This window comes from Canis aureus, chromosome 19 (assembly GCF_053574225.1).
Source record: "Canis aureus isolate CA01 chromosome 19, VMU_Caureus_v.1.0, whole genome shotgun sequence".
NCBI lineage: Eukaryota > Metazoa > Chordata > Mammalia > Carnivora > Canidae > Canis > Canis aureus.
In genome coordinates this window covers 35,427,091-35,447,818 of record NC_135629.1, presented here as the reverse complement: position 1 = coordinate 35,447,818, position 20,728 = coordinate 35,427,091, and the positions used below count along the sequence as shown (strand labels likewise).

At 38.8% G+C, this 20,728-nt stretch overlaps 1 protein-coding gene and 1 long non-coding RNA gene across 25 annotated transcripts in view; one reads left to right on the top strand and one right to left on the bottom strand.

The window, feature by feature from the left end:
* The window catches only part of ERC2 (ELKS/RAB6-interacting/CAST family member 2), a 904,101-nt gene that overhangs the window by 387,628 nt on the left and 495,745 nt on the right, over positions 1 to 20,728 (bottom strand). The window lies entirely within an intron of this gene.
* Positions 14,651 to 19,220, top strand: LOC144291251 (uncharacterized). Its single transcript, XR_013358568.1, has 3 exons — positions 14,651 to 14,861; positions 18,764 to 18,892; positions 19,016 to 19,220. It is a non-coding gene; the product is annotated as an uncharacterized LOC144291251 (long non-coding RNA).

The window sequence follows — 20,728 nt, the reverse complement described above, 5'->3', positions numbered from 1 at the left end:
TCTCTGAACATTTTCTCCTCTCATGATCGAGTTATTACTTAAGGTAAGTCCCTGGAAGGGCATTTGCTAGGTCAAAAGGCTTCCATATCTTTAAGGTTTAGAATACATACCAACAAATCAGCCTCCTGAAAGACTATACATATCCAGCGTGAGGGGGACACAGGACTCTAACTTGACACTACTGTGCATTAAACTCCCTCAACTCACTTCCCTTGCTCATGCCCACAATGGTATCTTCCCATACAGTTGTCATCTATGGGGGAGAACAAAGTGATTGGCAACCCTGAGTGTCTAGTCCTTTTAAATGGTCCTAGTCATCACTTCACTAATCAAAGACTATTCTAGTTTTTCAAAACCAAGATAATGACCCCCTTCCTTTTTGCTGGAATATTTCCCTTCAAGGCAGAGATTCAAAAGAATCTTCCTTAGGTAGAGTCAAGATTTTCCAATTCCCTTCCCTCTTCCTGAAACCAATAAAACACTCTTGCCATTTCCTGTTACCTGATTGTTTTTTTTTTTTAAGATTTTATTTATTTATTCATAGAGACACAGCTAGAGAGAGAGGCAGAGACAGAGGCAGAGGGAGAAGCAGGCTCCATGCAGGGAGCCCGATGTGGGACTCGATCCTGGGTTTCCAGGATCACGCCCTGGGCTGCAGGCGGCGCTAAACTGCTGAGCCAACAGGGCTGCCCACCTGATTGTTTTTTTAAAGACACAGGCCATTGAACCTAGTAGCTGGAGAGCAAGAAGACCGGATACTCATCTGAGCAAAGTCTCCAAAAGTGATATATTAAGAAAACACATTCCCTTAATATTTTGTCATGGAGTTTTTTTAACTGTATGATAGGGAGAAGATGCAGCATGAGAAGAAATTTTGAGACACATGCAGAAATTAGTCGACAATGGAGAGTCCTTTTTATGGACTAGCTTCTTACCAACCACAGCCTTAGGCTCCCAAACTCCCTCCGTTTCAGGTCTCATCTAGAGAGAAAGGGAGACACGGCCTGGGTCTCTTCTCTTTGAATACTAAATTATTCTTAACACTCTTTATTGGTGAAGAATGGAATAGAAGATCAGAGAACTCAGAGGCCATAAATATCTGTTTACTTTAGAGGTCATCTTTAACATGTGAGAATACCATCAGCTTTTTTCTTTAGAGTGGAAAGTACCTTTGCCAAAATCCTCTTTCTGATGATATGTACCCGAATCTCTTATTACTTCTAGAAAGCTATCACCCTATAGCTCTTCCCTTCACACATAAGGTCGCAGAAGATCACAAATTCCCCTGCTCAACTGACTTGTTAAGCTTTACCTCAGGTCAGGAGAAATGGTTTGTTCATTGACTGAAGCATTTGCCAACCAGAAGATGTACAAACATGCAAATCTAGTCTCATAAAGGAAACAGCTACATGTTAAGTTGATTTTGAGGACTCTCTTCAAGTTTATCCCACAAAAACTACATAGATACCCACTATTGGGAGGAGAAAGGAAAGGAACCAGGTTACATGCTTCCTTCCTGGAGGTGCTTCCTTCTAAGCCCTAACAAAGTACCTGCCGTCTTCTTTTTGGGAATATGATTCATTTTTGGAAACACATATGAAAATAAAACAGGTAAGCTAGAACCAAAAATTGTTAAGATATCTAATGACATTTTGTTTTTCCGATCCAGTATTTTATGAAAAGGCCATAGTAGTGCCATATTTCAAACATGCCTTCACCTTCAAAGTGTCACTGATTAAGTCTCAGGATGGGCATTTTCAAGATATTAATAATTTCCATATTTGTCTTAACTATATCAAGTATATAAACCACATGCTCTTTACCATTATTTTTAGCATTTTTTAAAATAAAAATAAAATGCAATTAGGAAGTTTACATAATAATGCAATCATTACTATACCAACAAAAATTGTGATGCTCTTAACAGCTTGCAGAAGATATTCTCAGAGAATAGACAGAAAGGGTCATTTTAGCTAATTTAAAAAAAAAATAAGTCTAAAGGCAGTACAGGGGATCCCTGGGTGACTCAGCGGTTTAGGGCCTGCCTTTGGCCCAGGGTGTGATCCCAGAGTACCGGGATCAAATCCCAACATCAGGATCCCTGCATGGAGCCTGCTTCTCCCTCTGCCTTTGTCTCTGCCTCTCTTTCTGTGTCTCTCATGAATAAATAAAATCTTAAAAAAAAAATAAAAAATAAAAATAAAAATAAAAGCAGTACATAAAAGGCTGTTGTGGAGGTATGTAGGATATAAAATCAAATGCAAAACATTTACTTATAAACTTATAATATGTCTTGGTTTTAGGAAATAAATTGCTAAATTTAAATATTTTAGGCCTTTTATTAAATCTTGCCACTTCTCTAATTATGATTGTGACGTTGAACTGGCTTGGATTAATAAGAGATAGGATATTAGAGCTAACAGGGATGTGCAATAAGATTTCATTTATTCTTACTGATGTCAAGGTACCTAATTACAGGTAACATCTTACCTATTTTCTGATTGGCTGAGGGGGTGGAAGCAAGGTAACCACCCTCATTAAAAATACATGTATGCGGGAAGACAATAGTCTCTAATGACTTTATTAGGAAGAACTGATTTTTAATTTATTGGGCCTATCCAGAGGCTTTGTGTTTCCCTCCTCATTCATTGCTGTATTGAAGATAGTAACAATGCTAAATAAGTAAATTCCTAAAAAATTAAACATTATAGGTTATTTCAAAAATTATTTGACTACTTTAAAAAATCATGACATTTTTAAATTATAGAATAAAAAGAAATTATCACTAAAATTCTTCTGAATAGTTCATGTCTCCTAAGTAAGACATATTTAGACATATCCATAGTATTTGCATAAGAACATCCCAACCCACTCACAGCCACTGACCCAGAGCATGAATTCTACCTTAAGGTCAAGCCAGGCAATTCTGAAAGAAGTGCTAAATCCTCTAACCACTGCAAACCCATTCCACTCGCTGTGGCAACAGCGCGGTGAGTATTTCGGTCCCAGTGGCCTAGAAGAATGAGTGTACTTCATAAAGCACCCAATTTATTCCCATAAAATGCTTGGCATGCTGGTTGACTTTGGGCTCATTTTACACAAAAATCCAGGTTTTTGGAAAGATTTACTCTAGGGTTTCCAAATGTTTATTGCCTCGCTGACAGATTTTTAGACTGGTACTTGTAACAGGTGATTTTTCACACCGCTAGGAATCCAGAATGTGATTCCAGAACATTGGGCAAAAACTGTCACAAAGACACTAGCTGACATCAAATTACACTAATTCTAGAATCTGAAAGCAAAGAAATACTTCTTAATATTCATATGTAAGATAGTACAATACCATCAAAAGTTATGCCCTTCATAAAGTCCATGCCTCTGGTATTTTTTCTGTTCCTTAGATATACTGAGTTTGTTCCTCTATCAGTGACCTTGCATTGCTGTTCCTGATGCCTGGTGTCCACTCATCCCAGTGCTATGCAAGGTTGCTTTCTGCTCATCATTCAGCTTCAGAAGTAGCCCTCCTCCCTCTTTACACATACACATAGCAAATATTACAATCTCTACATCCCTTGTTCATTTTTAAAATATATTTCTTATTAATGAGACAGAGTCTTTTCTTCCTTACTTATAGTCACTTCCTTAGTTCCTGAATAGAGTAGGGACTCAATATATATATGCTAAATAAATAAGTAAAAAGTTTAATCCAAAGTACTAAGACTTTTCACTGAACTATAGTGCAAAGCCATAGGTTGGACTTCTATTACATTCTAAGTATTCCACTATTATAAAAATAAGATATATTCTAGAGGGGACATATTTAAGATTAGGTTCACAGTCTGTAGAATAAAGGTTATTACATTAGTTTACTCATTCCCAAAGTTCCAGCATGAAGACACACTGTTGTATTTTTTTCTTCCATGATGTCAATCCTTTAAAAACAGTTTGCTTTTCAAATAAATTTTCTTCTACTAAATTGGTCATATGCTCTTATACACTTTCTATCAAGATTTTTGAAAGATAAAAAATGACATCTAGGAAAAGTTGTGTAATTAATGTTCACAGCAATATTATTCATAATATCCAAAATGTGAAAACAACCCAAATGTCATCGACTAATGAACAGATCAAAAATTAGAGAGGAAGACAGACCATGAGAGACTCCTAACTCTGGGAAACAAACAAAAGGGTTGCAGAAGGGGAGGTGGATAGGGGGATGGGGTACTGGGTGACAGGTACTAAGGAGGGCATTTGATGGGATAAGCACTGCGTGTTATACCACATGTTGGCAAACTGAATTTAAATAAAATATTTTTTAAAATATTTTACTTATTTATTCATGAGAGACAGAGAGAGAGAGAGAGAGAGAGAGAGAGAGAGAGAGAGAGAGAGAGAGAGAGAGAGAGAGAAGCAGAGACACAGGCAGAGGGAGAAGCAGGCTCCATGCAGGGAGCCCGATGCAGGACTCGATCCCGAGACTCCAGGATCATACCATGGGCAGACACTAAACCGCTGAGCCAACCAGGGATCCCTAAATAAAATATTTTAAAAAATAAAATAAAATGTAGCATATCCAAATATCCATACAATGAAATATTGTCCATTCATAAAAATTAATGAAATACTAAAAAAAAAAAAAAAAAAAAATTAATGAAATACTGACATATGCTATAACATGGATGAACCTTGAAAACACTGTCCTAAGTAGAAGAAGCCAGACACCAAATGCCCAAAATAGGTAAACCCATGGGAAAACAGATTACAGATTAGTGGCTACCAAGGACTGGGTATTGGGGGAGAGGAAATACAGAGTAACTATTTAAAGGGTACAGGGTTTCCATTGGGGGTGATAAAAATGCTCTAAAATTGATTGCAATAATGGTTGCACAACTCCCTAAATATACCAAAACTCACTGAATGGTACACTCTGAATGGGTAAATTAGATGGTATGTGAATCATATCTCAATAAAGCTTTCATATATGTCTATACATATATAGACATATATGTATATATATATATATGAATACATATTTGGCATATAGGTACCAATTATATCTTTGGAGATGACACTGGATGATTAATTCTCATCTAGACCTAAAGTCTACAAAAAAAAAAAAAAAGAAAGTACTCTGCTTATCCTGGGATGCACTGCTTAAGGAAATGTCAGCCACTCTAACAGATAAACTCTGAAATCTCAATGACTTATTATAAGCTTATTTCTAGTTCAAATAGATTCCAATCAACAGTGGGAATAGGGGGGTGTGATGTTTACTCTCAGCAATCATTTAGGTTGTTACATAACAGCTTCACTATCCTTTAGTCTGGCCCTCACAGTTCCACTGGATCTTCTGTATCTGGACAAGGAGGTAGAGTAAAGGACACTCTGGTAATAAATTACCAGAGTAATTTACATGCCAAATCTGAAAATGGCAACAATCACTTCCATTGACCAAAACTCAGCAGTATGGACACCCCTAACTACAGTGGAATGTGGGAAATGTAACTTATCTGTGATTCAGGTTTTTTTGAAATGTGTAGTAGAGGGATGCCTGGGTGGCTCAGTGGTTGAGCTTCTGCCGTCAGCTCACGGTGTAATCCTGGAGTCCTGAGATTGAGTGTACATCAGGCTCCGCATGGGGAGCCTGCTTTCTCCCTCTGCCTGTATCTCTGCCTCTCTCTCTGTCTCTTATGAATAAATAAATAAAATCTTTAAAAAATATATAGCAGAGACTACCACATAAAGGAAAGCCAGATTTGGGGAGAAGCCTATGAGCATCCATTTTGTCATACACACTGTTTCTCCAAAGATATTCCCTCCTTTTTTTTTTTTAAGATTTTATTTATTTATTCATGAGCGACACAGAAAGAGAGGCAGAGACACAGGCAGAGGGAGAAGCAGGCTCTATGCAGGAAGCTGGACATGGGACTTGATCCCAGGTCCCCAGGATCACACCCTGGGCCGCAGGCGGTGCTAAACCGCTGCGCCACTGGGGCTGCCCAAAGATATTCCCTCTTAACAACTAGTCGGTACCAATTAGAGAATAAATTGGTAAAACTACTTTAGAAAGTAACTTGGCAACATCCAGGAAAGTCAAAGGTATAAGAAACCTATGACCTGATGCAATAGATTAGAAAGACCTGAGTACAGTTTGCAACTTCTTTTATCCTATTAACCTGGGCTGGCTTTATGACTTGCTTTGACCAACAAGTGAGGTGAAGTGATGCTGAGTGCACTCCAGAGCCTAGGGCTTAAAAAGACTCCAGCTCAGGAATGCCATGACGTGAGGAAGTGTGTCTGTTCTACCAGAGGATGAGAAGACAAATGAAGATCTGAGGTACCCTAGTCTACAGAAAGTCCCGATGGCCAGACATACAAGTGAGACCATGCTAGACTATTCAGCTACTCCATCCATCATCTGATTGCAATCAGATGAGGAAAACTAACAGAACCAGCCTGCCTCCCCTTAGAATTGTGTAAATCATTATTTTAAGCCAGTAAGTTTGGGGTGTTTTGTGACACAGTAATAGGTGACTGATACAGCCAGGAATTTCTCCTCTGAATATATACTATGGATAAACTCTTTAACTTTTACCCAAAGAGAAATGCTAGGAAATGACCAAATGGTACTGTTGATGATGGCAAACACCAAAGTGGGTTCTGCTTCAATCCTTTAGTACCTCTCTATCTGCTTCTAATATAACCTCAAAGAGCAGATGCTCATACAAAACTGGACAGGAAGAGAGGAGGTTAATGATGTTGGTAATAATGACAATAATAGCACTACATTTATTGAGTGCTCAGTACTTGCGAGCCCCTTCTCACAGTCCCATTTTGTACAGCAGGTTATATAATCTTCCTAACAGTCCTCTGAGATAGGCATTGATACTACTTCCATCTGAGAACTGAAGAACAGAGTTGCAAAGAGGTGACTGACTTGCCCAAGGTCACACACCTGGGAAGTGACGAAGCCAGTCTTCAAACAGAGAAGCCTGTCTGATAGCAGAGGCTGAACTTTAACCATTAAGCTCTGCTGGTGAAGCAGAAACCTCTGAGCACACCCTAAAACTGCTCCCACAATTAGCCACTTGTATACTAAAGTTAAAACCAACTGTGAATATGTTTGTGTGCCTGGGTAATAAATTATTAACTGTATCATTCATATTTGCTTCAACTGATGGGATTATGTGCTTCATTTGAATCAATGTGAACCTTGATTACCCACCAACATGAATTTGAAATTTGAAATCTTGTGGGCTCTTGTAAATAAAATTGCATCCAAAGTTAGTTGTGATCTTTTAAACTCTTATAAACACTGTCATCCTTAAGATGGTGTTTGGAGAAGTTGGAGGCAGAGTTCAACTTGGCTGTGAGAATCGCTTCTTGATTTTCACTGAAAACCATAATCATTTCCCTAAAGGCTGTATTGCCACATATATCAGTCCTGTCGAGTTGTATAGGCAGAGTTTGGAGGTTGCCTCTCTTAAGAAATTCTCAACATGGTAGGCCAAAATTCTGTTATTGCAAACAGATTGATCAAAACTGAATATGGGGTTTTTTGTTTTTGTTTTTTAAGATTTATTTATTTGAGGGCAGCCTGGGTGGCTCAGCGGTTTAGCACCGCCTTCTGCTCAGGTTGTGATCCTGGAGACCGGGGATCGAGTCCCACATCAGGCTCCCTGCGTGGAGCCTGCTTCTCCCTCTACCTGTGTCTCTGCCTCTCTCTCTGTGTGTCTCTCATGAATAAATAAATAAAATCTTAAAAAAAAAAAGATTTATTTATTTGTGAGAGAGAGAGAGCAGATGAGGAAGGGGCAGAGGAAGAGAGAAACTCAAGCAGACTGCATACTGAACAAGGAGCCCGACACAGAGCTCAATCTCAGGACACAGATCAGACCTGAGCTGGAACCAAGAGTCAGATGCTTTAACCAGTTGCACCACCCAGGCACCCCTGCATATGTTTTTTTTTTTTTTTTTAAAAAGAGATATTCTAAGACCAAATGAATACAACACAAATGCATCTAAGATCAAGAAAATCAAGACTGAAAAATGTAAATAATTGTATTTTGCCTTTAGCTATAGAAATGAAAAAGAACTAGCATACCACTTTTCTACTAGCTTTTATTTAACAGGAGATTAAGTATTTATGGAGTCCATATATAGAGAAGACTATTCCTCATAAATGGAAATAACTGGAAAATCATGTTTGCTAGGAACTACATGCAATGAGGAACATCAATAGTATTTGGTGGGACACTAAAAAAAACAAATTCACTGTTGGCTAATCACATATTTCAGAAAATATTATTGATATACTTAATATTTTCTCTCATTTAAGCAAGGCTTTGTTAAATAAGATCAGAAATACATCTCTGTCCATCTTCTTGCTAAATTCTAGCAACTGTATAGTACCATTCCAAAGGTATCATCTCATCCTATACATTAGCTCACACAAAGAACATTTATTCACAAGCCTTCCCAAACACACCTTATTTAGTCTTCAAATTAAACAAATGGACTAAGATTTTCTGTTTCTGGAATGTTTCTGATCCATATAGTTCAAATCAGTGACTTTAAGCACATTAAAGCTTTATTTAAATTATTTCTATTATTGGAGGTAAAGTAAATTCAATGCTCCCAGAGTGATGTTTCTAACAAAACCAACTCAAACTCTGCTTCACTAAAATATAGTCAACAGGGAGAAAAACACTGTAAACATAGTAATTATGGTAAGATAATCAAAGGCCTCCACACTGAAAAAAAAATTGTCCTAAAAATGTCACTTGTGGGTTTTGAGGCTTTGGAACCTTGAAAGAGACTTATTTTAAACAGAAGTCAAGAGGAAGCAACACACTTTGGATCTCTCTCTGTACCCTCTTCCCTTTCTCACACTCTTGGGAAGGAGAAAAGATACAAAATTAAAATTAAAAAAAAAATTTAAGCAGCTCTTCTCCACACACCCCCCACTACCCTATTTTCTGTCTTATTTTCTACAGTGGCATCAAGACATTCCCATTTTACTTAGAGTTTCTTTCTCCTCAGACTTCTCTGGCTTGTAATTATAGTCACAGGGAGCTCCTACAAGGTTGTCTTCAAGATCCTCAGACAGGGAAATTCCTGGCTGAAACTGACCCTGCCCACTACTCTTTAAAGAAACCAGTAGTGTGAACTAACTAAAAAGACTCAGTTTGAATAGACATTTCAAATAAAATATGTAATAGGCACATGAAAAGATGTACAACATCACTAGCCTTAGGGAAATGCAAATCAACACCACAATGAGATACCACTACCCACTGACTGTAAATGTTGGAATCTTTGTGCATTGTTGGTGGGAATATACAATGGTGTAGTCCCTGTAGAAAAGTGTGTCAGTTCCTTAAAAAATTGTCTATTGAATTGCCATACAACCCAGAACTTCCACTTCTGGGGATATGCTTAAAGAATTAAAAGCAGAAACTCAAACTGTTCATGACAGCATTATTCACCATAGCCAAAAGTAGAAAAAACCTAATATCCATTGAACACCAAATAGAAAAAGAAAAATGGGCTCATACATGCAATGGAATTTTATTCATTATTAAAGAGAAAGGAAATTCTGACACATAGTACAACACGGATGAACACTAAAGACATTATGCTAAGTGAAATAAGCCAGACACAAAAAGAGAAATATTATATGATTCTGCTCATACGAGATACTTAGAATAGTCAAAATCACAGAGACAGAAAATAGAATGGTGGTTGCCAGGGGAAGGGAGAAAAGGGAAATGAGAAATTATTGTTTAATGGGTGCAGAGTTTCAGTTCTGGAGATAAAAAAGTTCTGGAGATGGATGCACATCAAAGTGAATATCCTTAGTTAAAGTCACAAAACTGTACACTTAAAATGGTTAAAATGGCAAATTTCATGTTATATTTTACCACAATAAAAGAAAGTTGACTCAGAGGTTATAATTATAAACTCAGAATGTTTTTCAGTCAACTATTACTTTTATGAATCAACAAGCTGCCATTTTGCAGCTCCACACTAGCCTATGAATATGATGGTTCTGGGTTGCAAAGACTCTCCTTTTAGTGGCCATCAGATCTGAGGCTAGGCTGTGCTATACTGAACCACAGTCATTCATGGTATTAGGAAGAAAACACTAGCTTGAGACAAATGAATCCCATTCTCCCTGTGCATAGATCCTAACAGACATCACTAATCAATCACAGCACTACTTTGTACAATTTTATAAACCTTCCTAACACAGGGTTCAGACAGCTACCTCATCAGAACTGCCTGTCAAAATGAAATCTATTTGCCACAGTGGTCTATGTGGCAATCTAGTTATTTTTACCCAAACTAAAATCCTACACGTTAAAAACCGGTTACTATTAAGCTAAGTATGCCAAATAGCAGATGTAAGAAGAGAAGTTTGCCCCAATCTCTGCCCATGTCTTTTCACTCTCCTAGATTCTGAAACATACAGGGCCAAGTACAAGAAAAGCAACTCAACACAAGCAACTCAAGTGACTAGAGAGAGACAGAGATTCTTATAGCATGATAATAAAAAGGGGTTTGTCAGTGTAATAAAATCTTTTGTTATAAATGCCCTCGTTGTTTTCTAGAGCAAAGGTTGGCAAACTTCTTCTGAAAAGGGACAGATAGCAAATATTTTAGACTTTGTTGATCATGCAGTTTCTGTTGCAACTATTCAACTCTACCCTATAAAAGCAATTATGGGCAGTACATAAATGAATGGCAGACTGTTTACAAAAACAGGTGGTAGGTGGGACTTGGCCTGTGGCCATAATTTGCAAACCAGTATTCTAGATATTTCATCTTTGGTTCAGATGTAATTAGGGGACTCTTTCTCCTTTCCTTTTATCCACCTTCAGAATTTAAAGCCATTTCTATCCTGACCTGAGCACTGCCCCCTCTCCCCACAAATAGCTGAATGAAGAACAACTGACATAGAAAGCACAGCATTAAGAAGGAAGTGGAAAGAAGGGAGAAACTACTTCCCAATTTCTACCCATCCACAAAAGCTGGATGTATTGGAATAAGGGATTCAAATCTACCCAAAGTGAATTCTCTCTGGATGTGGTTTCGGTTTCTGTGTGTAAGCTTGACATGACTAGGGGCCGTTTTAGTTATGGGCTCTACTATCTTGCTAAGGGTCATACAAAAAGTGATGTCCTTTGAAGATAACTCTGGAGACTGGTGCAAAGCAAGTTCAAAGCTAATACAAAGTTATTGCCACTTCTAACAAATTCTGCTCAGTAACAATCAGATACAGCAGGATAAGTATGGACGAGGTCAGAGCCAGGGTAGCTCATTCCTAGGCCAGTCATTGTAGTTCACTAATTGTGAGCAAGCCATTTAAGGTCTGTTTCTTATATTTAGTGTGGAAATCCAAATGATGTTTCCATACAAGGATAAATAAAGATATACATTCCAGGTAATCTGTCTTCAGACTGAAAGATAACATCTAATAAAGGGAAGAAAAATCCCTATCTCAGCAAGTATTTGATGGTCTATCTTCAATACAAGGTGGGACTGAAAGAGATAAAAATACTTGGTAGGGAAAGACAAGAATGCAGGGGAAGGGATAGGAAGAAAAATTGTGACTTGAGAATGGAATTATGGAAGCACAAAGATCAAGACCTAAGTCAGTCTACAGGAACAACATATAGCTTCTTAGAGAAGTTGACAAATAAGCAGAGGGATGTAAGAATAAACTGGAGGTAGTTGAGGAAGGTAAGTGGGAGGAGGGGCATTCTAAACATGAAGAGTACAGGGACCAACGCTCAGGGAAGAGAATACACAGATTAAGTGTGTATAAGGAGTAGATCTGTTCCGTATTACCAGAATAAAAGCGGATGCAGCTTCTGATGCAAAATGAAGCTGAGGGTTAGGCTTGGGCAAGATGATGGAAGGCCTTAACTGCCCCAATTAAAAGCAGACAAGATGACAAAGGTTTTGAAGGTATTGGCTAGGTATTAGCTAGGGATGAGGAACTGTAGAGAGTTAATCAGAACACAATGAGACTGGAGGCAAAGGGGACAGTCAGGAAGACAATGCATAATCCATGCAAGAGAAGATCAGAACAAAGGTGGGAAATAACAGGGGTGGTGAAGAGAACAGATTCAAGAAATATTTACAGACTAAACTCAGCAGGACCTGGTGAGCAATCAGATGTAAGACGAGGCGGATGTCAGGGAGGAACTCTGAGAGACCGTAATTCTCAGATTTCTAATCTGGACATGGGGCAGATGGCCACACCATACCTCTGTGAGGCCAATCCATACCACATCCCAATATGATCTTTCCAACCACAGAGAGAGTTATGCTCCCAGGAAACAGGCAATCTGGAAAAAGTCCCCAAGAAAAAAAAGATGTAAGGACAAAACCAAGTTTGGAAATATCCTGGTAACAAGTACTAGAAGTCATAATTACACACATATAAATAAAAGGCTAACAGAGATGAAGGGCTAAAGCATGCTAACATTAAATCAGGTTTCACTGTACACAGTAGTATTTCTACAATGTTTCTTCAATGTGTTGTCTGAAAAATACACAAAGCTATAAAATGTATATCACATGTGTGTCTGTGTGTTTTACAGCCATACCATACCTCAGATGAATACTTTCTGTCCTGTAGTATTTCATTAGACAGTGTGTATAAACAGTGGAGGAAATTTTACTAAGTATATATTTCAAATTACTCAGCCAGAAAAAATATTTGAGTAGGTGGGCATCCATTTACTGTTTAGGTTTATAAATTATTATTATTCTTGTAACTTTAAAAATATTTTCAAGTTATCTCTGTATATACATCATTGAGTGGATGTCAGATTATTACCAAAAAATGATATGGAATTGCTGGACTTAAGGTACCACAAGTCTTAGGTAACTAAATCCAAAAAGGCATGTAGGGTGAGAAAATACATGAGCAGTGAAAGGTCCAGGGACTTAGCAAGATCAGTTCCCTGAGGATAATTCAAGGCCTACAGCCTGTGTCTGAATTCAAACCAAGAACCAGGATTCTGGCTTCCACAGTCCCCTAATGGAACATTTTATAAAAACAAGAACAAAAGCCCTGAAAACTGGAGTATAAATAGGATTTAAATTATTTATCAGGGATTGAGATAAATCACTCACAATAGATTCTTGATCTTCCAGTTCCATACTGTGAATACAAGCAAAATTCAAGTTTGATTTCTGACTCTTATCACTAGCTAATCACACTGCCTTCAATAAGGCATCCTCCTTCACTCTCTTACCTTCCACCTCTACATCTGAAACATAGAAAAGGTTGACAAGATCACCATGGGTTGTGCAGCTCATGGTAAGTCCTCCCACATGCCTCTCTCCATTGCATTCAACAAGCTTATCATTAATTTCAGTCTTCATGCATAGAAGACAGCTCTACAAAGATGGGAGTCTTTATAATCTTATTGATTCCAAAAAGTGCAGTGCCTGGCACTCAGGAGAAGCTCAACAAATATTTTCAAGTAACTAACTCCAGATACCTTCCGCATTCTTTTTTTAAAAGATTTATTTATTCGAGAGAGAGAGAGAGAGAGAGAGACGCAGAGACACAGGCAGAGGGAGAAGCAGGCTCCATGCAGGGAGCCCGATGTGGGACTCGGTCCCGGATCTCCAGGATCACACCCTGGGCTAAACCACTGAGCCACCCGGGCTGCCCCCCCACCCACCCCCCATGCTTTTTTTTTTTTTTAAGTGTTTATAGGGGCAGCTGGATGGCGCAGTCAGGTAAATGTCTGACCCTTGGTTTTGACTCACATAGTGATCTATCTCAGGGTTGTAAGATTCAGGCCCACACTCAGCATGAAGTCCTGCTTGAGATTCTCTCTCCCTCTCCTTCTGCCCTTCTTACTTGTGCTCTCACTGTCTCTCTCTAAAATAAAATCTTTTTAAAAATTAAATTAAAAAAATTTTTTTAAAGATTTTATTTACTTATTTCTGAGAATACACAGAGAGGAGAGAGAGAAGCAGAGACACAGGCAGAGGGAGAAGCAGGCGCCATGCAAGGAGCCTGACATGGGACTCGATCCCGGGTTCCCAGGATCAGGCCCTGGGCCAGGTGGTGCTAAACCGCTGAGCCACCCGGGCTGCCCATAAAAATTTTTTTTTAATGTTTATGTAGTTTGTTAATAGCAATGCCAGCGTTAAAATCCAGATTCCCCCCAATACAGCCCCAGGGAATGGAGGGCAACTCAGTTCCAAGTTGGATCCCTGTCCATCCTCTTTTTGTTGTCAGATAATTTGGAGACTTGTCTCATCATAAGCTTTCCCAGCTGGTTCCTTTCTTACCAGGTCCTCAAGGACCATGTCCTAAACTATTCCCCAGATCTTCCTGGAAATAAAAATCCCATTTGTTTTTGTTTCAGAGTTTACATTACTAACTATAAAGAGATTGAGCATGGCTTTCAAAAATGGCACTTAATAGGGAAGTTAGAAAGCTAAGTACAGTCTCAAAGTAGCTCCTCAGTACTAGGCCTTGTGGCCCCCAACTCCTCTCCCTTCTTGAAGATCATTAAGGAATGACTGACGTCAGGGAGTTCCACCATCCCTTTGTTCCTGTAATAGAGAGTCAACCTGTGGTTCTCTTCCCATCTCCTTGTCCAGGGCCCTCCCTGCTTCCTTGGCCAGCAGAGGGAAGCTCCCATTCTCATCTTTCTTGAATTATTCACTGATGGTTGATCTCTCTCCCCTGAGCCTCAGGCTCTGGGCAAATGACTGTAGCTCTTCCAAAGGGGGAGCTCCAGACTAGCATAAACAAACAACTCATCCTAAAACTCTCTACTCAGAGCTGCCATCCTGCTATGTACAGTCTCCAAGTCTCCATGGTAAGACCTCCTCACCTGGCAGAAGACACCCTCCTGGGAAGGAGCTCTAATCCAGCCCTGCCCAGGCACCTCCACTGCCTCCCCAGTTTCTCCTAGACTTGTCCTCTTACCACTAATCCTGATTGAGCTGAAGTTTTGCCTACTTTTTTCTCTTGATTTTGGGTCTTCCCTACATGGCCACTTTTATTTTACTCCAGTTCCTCCAATGTGGAACTTTTAAATCTTGTTTTCAAATAGACAAACAAAAGTGGACAAATCTAATAAATAATACATAGGGACACACAATTGGGGAAGAAAAAAACATAAAGGAAAGTAAGTCAATGATTACCATAGAAAGTAAGAGAGCAGCTATTTTGGGGGGAAGAAATGAATTGGTTTGAGAGGATCTCTTGAGGGCTTCTGCGGTCACTAGAAAGTTGTAGGTTCTTTCATGAGTGGATTCAAAGGTGTTACAAATTCATTAGCTGTACATGCATGTGTTTTTAGCTGTTTTCTCTATTTGTATTATACATAATAAAAATTATTGCTTTCATTTTTCAACTCTCATCCTCTTTGGCTCTACAAACTAAGAATCACCTGAATTTCTGTAAAGAAACGTACAAGTCTCTTTTCATGTTCCTGTGAGTTCTCATCACTACAATAAATGTTTCCTATCCACCTTCCATCTGCTTATCTCCATTCATGAATCAAAGTAGATCTGTTTGAAGATAGAGAGTATGTCTAAAGAAACCTAGGCTGAGAAAATCTTGGATACTGAACAACCTAGGGGATAAAGGCCTGAGTCATTCCTAGAAATATAATGCTCCTTTTCTTTTACGTCTGTTAGAATATTAAAAAACAAAAACAAAACAAAACAAAAGAATATTTTTAAGAATTACTATGTACAGAGAAGAACTTTAAAGCAAATGGAGACAATAATGATATTATTATTACAATATCTATTTTACTATGTGCCTAGAACTAAGTATTTATTTAATGAAGTTCATCAGATTTAATCTTTACAATAACCCTAGGAGACAGGATTTTTCTTGATAATTCTACATGATGTGTAGTGCTTTTCCTCTGAAAAGCCAACTGATGCTTACCTCTTGGCCTTTGCACATGCTATTTCCTCTACCTACAATGCTCTTTCCCCCAGCATTTTGCCTGCCTGGCTCCTGCTCCTCCTTCAGGTCTTAGCTTAAATGTTACACATTCCTCATTACACCATTAGCTTTCTTTCACTTTCTGGTACCCCTTAAAATATATTCCTAACACATTCAGCATTCATAAGAGCAATTGTCCAATTCCTCATTTCCTGATCACAAGTGTGCTAAAATCTTCCGAAAGTGATAGATCATCCTAATGACTGAGCCATCCTGGAATTCTTTTCAATAAATACCTAGTTGGAGTAAGGCAATCTATGTTGAAATGCACATATATTTTGACAAGGAACCATGAAAAAGCAAGTATTTAATACATGGGCCTAGCCAGAAAAAAAAATTACTCTTTTTATACTATGAAGAATAAAGAAAATAATGGTGCCCAGTCACAAGTGCCAACCTTCAGGTTGGGAAGGGAAAAAACTTGCCCTCTGTGCAAAGATAAAGCCAAAGAAAAGAATCTTAACTTCTCAGTAAAACAGCTATACATGGGTTTTGGTCAGGTCATGTTTTAATCGCGATCTTTAAGCAAAAGTAAAGATGGCAAACAAAATCCTTCAGACGGGAGAAGAATGAATAATACTACCTACATGCACTTAGTCCAGTAAGGAAGCATACAGAGCATTTCTAGAATTTATTTCATAGTTAAAATTTATGTTCAGCTTGGTTTTGTGGCTGCCTCTGCAGCCTGTATGTGCAAAGCATTATAAATACTATTCAGGGGTCCTGCCTCCCTCCCACACCCCATAGCATCAATCAAATTAGCCAAGTAGCCATCAAAGTACTTTTGGAGGGTGCTCTGTGGCCCAAGCCAGCTGCAGGTAAACCACTTGGCCACAGGAGCCATGCCATTTCCTCCTTAGTCTCCTCACTCCCATGGTCTCCAGTCTGGAGACAGCGTTCAGCCTCTCGATTTACGGGAACCCCTTGCCCACCTCCTGCGCGTGGGTATGCAAGGCCATATTTAGCTCAACCTACCCACAGTTCACTTCACTCAACCAGGTGAAGCCAGACACCAAGGGAGCACAAAGAAGCAAAGATTTTTCTGTCTCAAGTATCTGTCTGTGTGAAGTTAGTGGCTTTTTAAAGGCTACCACTTTGGTGCCTATGCGTCAAATTCTTTCAGTATTTAATTTAGAGGTGGAAAATATAGTCATCTAATGCCAGTAAGCAGAATTATGAAGGCTGCGATATTTCAAATGGAAAATAAAATAATTTGGGAATGGATATACATGTGTGTGTATACATATCTATAGACATGCATATATACCATATGTGCATGTATGTTCAAACAATGAGGATATGGCTTGCTGCCAAACATTAAGAAAAGTTTTAAAAATTTACGATGCTTGGAAAAAGTATATGAAGACATAAATCTGAGATTTTTCTCCCAATCAGTGGTATACTACCAGAACAGGCATGCAAATCTTTAATAAAGTATAACCCAAGGAATTGAGAGTTTAACAGGAAACCTAAAATTAACAACAGCCTCAACAATCATATTGGAAAATAACTATTTATTTTGTCAATGCTAACTATGGTATTGGTGATGATGGCAAAAGTAATTGTGTCTGTCACTTCCTGGCATATTCCATGCACAAAGAACTGAGGTAATGATCTTACATGGAGATGTCACTGGTTCATGCAAATGCGTGAGGTAGTCAAGAATCCCCTTTTTAAAGAGGAGAAAACTGAGGCACAGTAAGATTAAGAAATCTCAATATCACACCCATGAAGTGGAAGGAAAGGGGATGGATTACAAGTCTGTGAAACTATAGATTAAAGAATAAAAAATGATGGCCATTGATATGCAGCTTCCCCCATGAAATGGAAAGTGGGAAAGGAAAAAAAAAATCTAGAATAAGAAAGAAAAACAGAAAGAACCCAGAGAATTTTCTAGGTAATTTGGGCCTCCAAGAAGTCAATGTCATCCACGATTATGGCATAATCCATAATTATGGCAATATAAAGTTTTTGTGTAGTTGTAAATGATTTTGCATCTTTCATTGCATAGAAGCAGTCATCTGAGAAGTTGGAAACTCAATCGGTGTATTATTTATATGATGCCTAAAAACTAGCTTGCTTCATTTCAAAACTTTAAAATGTGGTCTGTGGAAAAAAAAGGTCAGTTGACAAAATATGTCAGAACTTTTCCATCTCCATGTACATCATCCCTATTCTAAGGAGTCACCTTGGAGGCTGTTACTTACTCCAAAGAGCCAGGCTTTTCTCCAAGACAATTTGGGAAACTAGCCTTTGGAATAGTTTCCGAAGTCTGGCACATTTTTGTGACAAAGTATCTTGCCAGCAGCATAACTTAATAGTCATATGTCTATTAGAACCAAGTCTGGGGAATAAGGCTGCTGATCAGAAAAGGAAACTCTGGTTTTAGGAAAGAAATTTGTGTTGTGCTTACAAAAGAGTAAGGTCTCCTGTGTAGCTTTTTAAATGGCCAGGAGAGCTCCAGAAAGCTTTTGAGTAATGTCTCCACGCAGGGAAATGTACATGATGAGTTCCATCGGGTGATGGCTGAGAAGGAAACATGCATTTGGAAATAACAGTGTCAAAATTAGCCTATTTAAGGTGGTGGCAATGATGTAGCCATCATACTCATACTGGCTCAGTGCTCCCTACATGGTGCCTGGCACATGTAGATGCCCACTGCAGAGTTATATGAATGACCCAGAGACTCCACCCATCTGTCAGTTAAACAATAAACAAACACATTCCTAATGAGAAAATTCTCCACTCTTCTAACAGTTATCGGATCAAAGACCTGAACACTCACAATAGATAGTATGGCTTCACTGAAGAACTAAAATAGGAAGAAAATCCTCCTTTAAGGGTCTGCTGCTAATTTTGCTACCTTTTTCAAGATGTTTCTAGTCTGTGAGTATATTTCCTAAATGTGGGCATATAAGGTGCCTGCCACACAAGGCAATCGCTCTGAGGGCAGGGTAGAATGGGGTTTCCTCTGGCCCCTCGCTATGCTACTATCTACCTTGCTCTCAGGGCACCCACTCCAAGAAGCTTCCAGTGATGATGGCTCTCCCCTGCAGCTGAAGCGAGGAAGAAAAAATAACCAGCACAGAGCTCTAAAGATGCACATCTTCAAGTGCCAACAAAAATGCCTCTTGCAAGAATACCCTGTTCAATGAAACCTCATGACAAGGTCTAGATGATACATCTCTACTGTCTGACTATTCAGTCATTTATCTCACAGTTATTAATAATTTTAAAAATTATTATTATCTTATTACCTATTGGAGCTGAAACAGCAGGCCCTCACTTCCAAGGTGGTCACCACCCATAATCTCAGTTGGAACACACTCCCCCTGCTCTCTCCAAATCCCCAGCATGCACTGCTAAACAGGTGGGCAATCCTCTTTCCTCCAGGACCCAGCTCCCCAGTCCTTCTCTCTCTGTGCCAGGCAGCAGCTCCCAAGCCATAGAAATGCTATGGGAACTTATTTTTCAATCTGCTTATTCATCATGATTCATTTATTCAATTAGTCAAAAATATTTATTAAATGCCTACCAAAGACCAACCCTTGTTCTAGAGACATTAGAGAATCTTATATCCTAGGGAGGGAGATGGACAAAGGTCCATGTGCTCATGGAAAGACAACTAGGAGACAAGTACACAAAAACTATTATGTTTAGTATGCCATGCATGATGAAGAAATATAAAGTAAGGCTAGGACATAACAAATTACAAGAACAATTAATTAGAAAGAACATGCAGAGAAGCCTCTATGAGATTGGGTAGAGACCTGCATAAAGTAAAGGAATAATTTATACAAACATCTGAAGAAATCATTCTAGTCAAGGGCAAAGCAAGCTCCAAGATCCAAAGGTGGGGCAGGCTTGGATACTGGTATGCTAGTGCAGCCAGTGAGGGAGACAGTGGGAGGAGATGGGGTCCCAAAGAAAACCAGGGCCAATTGCACAGGGCACTGCAGGCTATGGGGAGGTCTCTAGGGAGCCCTGACAAGTATAAACATTAAACAACAACATGACATTAACAGTCTCATCAGCATCATCATGGCACTGGCCGACATGTAATCTGTACTGAGTGCTGTTTCCTAAGTGACCATAGGCACTAGGAGGTGGGTGCTATCATCACCTAAGATCCAGAAACTTTTCTCACATCGCACAGGCTATATAATCAGGGTACTTATATTTGGATATATACAATGATATTTCCTGACTCATAAATGATGGAAGAAAGGGCTCATCAGAACCAGGGAAAGGGCCCAGCCTGCAGCCTAAAAACATTTGCAGGAGATGGCTTAGGTGGAAAAACTCAGGCTGCCTTTGCTTATGTTCATCTTCTGAACTTGTGCTGCTGCCTATTCCAAACTATATTTTTTAAAAAAGATCTCTTTGGGCTATATCCCTCCATTTCCTAGTATGTCTTACATTTTGATTATGTCTTTATGGTTTTGTCTGTACATTAGACAGAGTAAGGGAGAAGCAAGAATCTGATCTTTGGTATTCAAGAGGTTAGTACAAAGCCTGACACAAATGGCTGTAGAATGAATGAATATATAGATGAAACTTTTCTTTCATAAGCATTTAAAATATAGAGATACATATGACCTTATTTTTATGTGGGGATAAAACAAGTCTGAAGAATTAAAAACATTACAAAACCTGTTACAACTGAAGAGGGTCCTCCTATTGTCTATTATATACCTCCCAGACTTCCTAGCCCTAAAGATG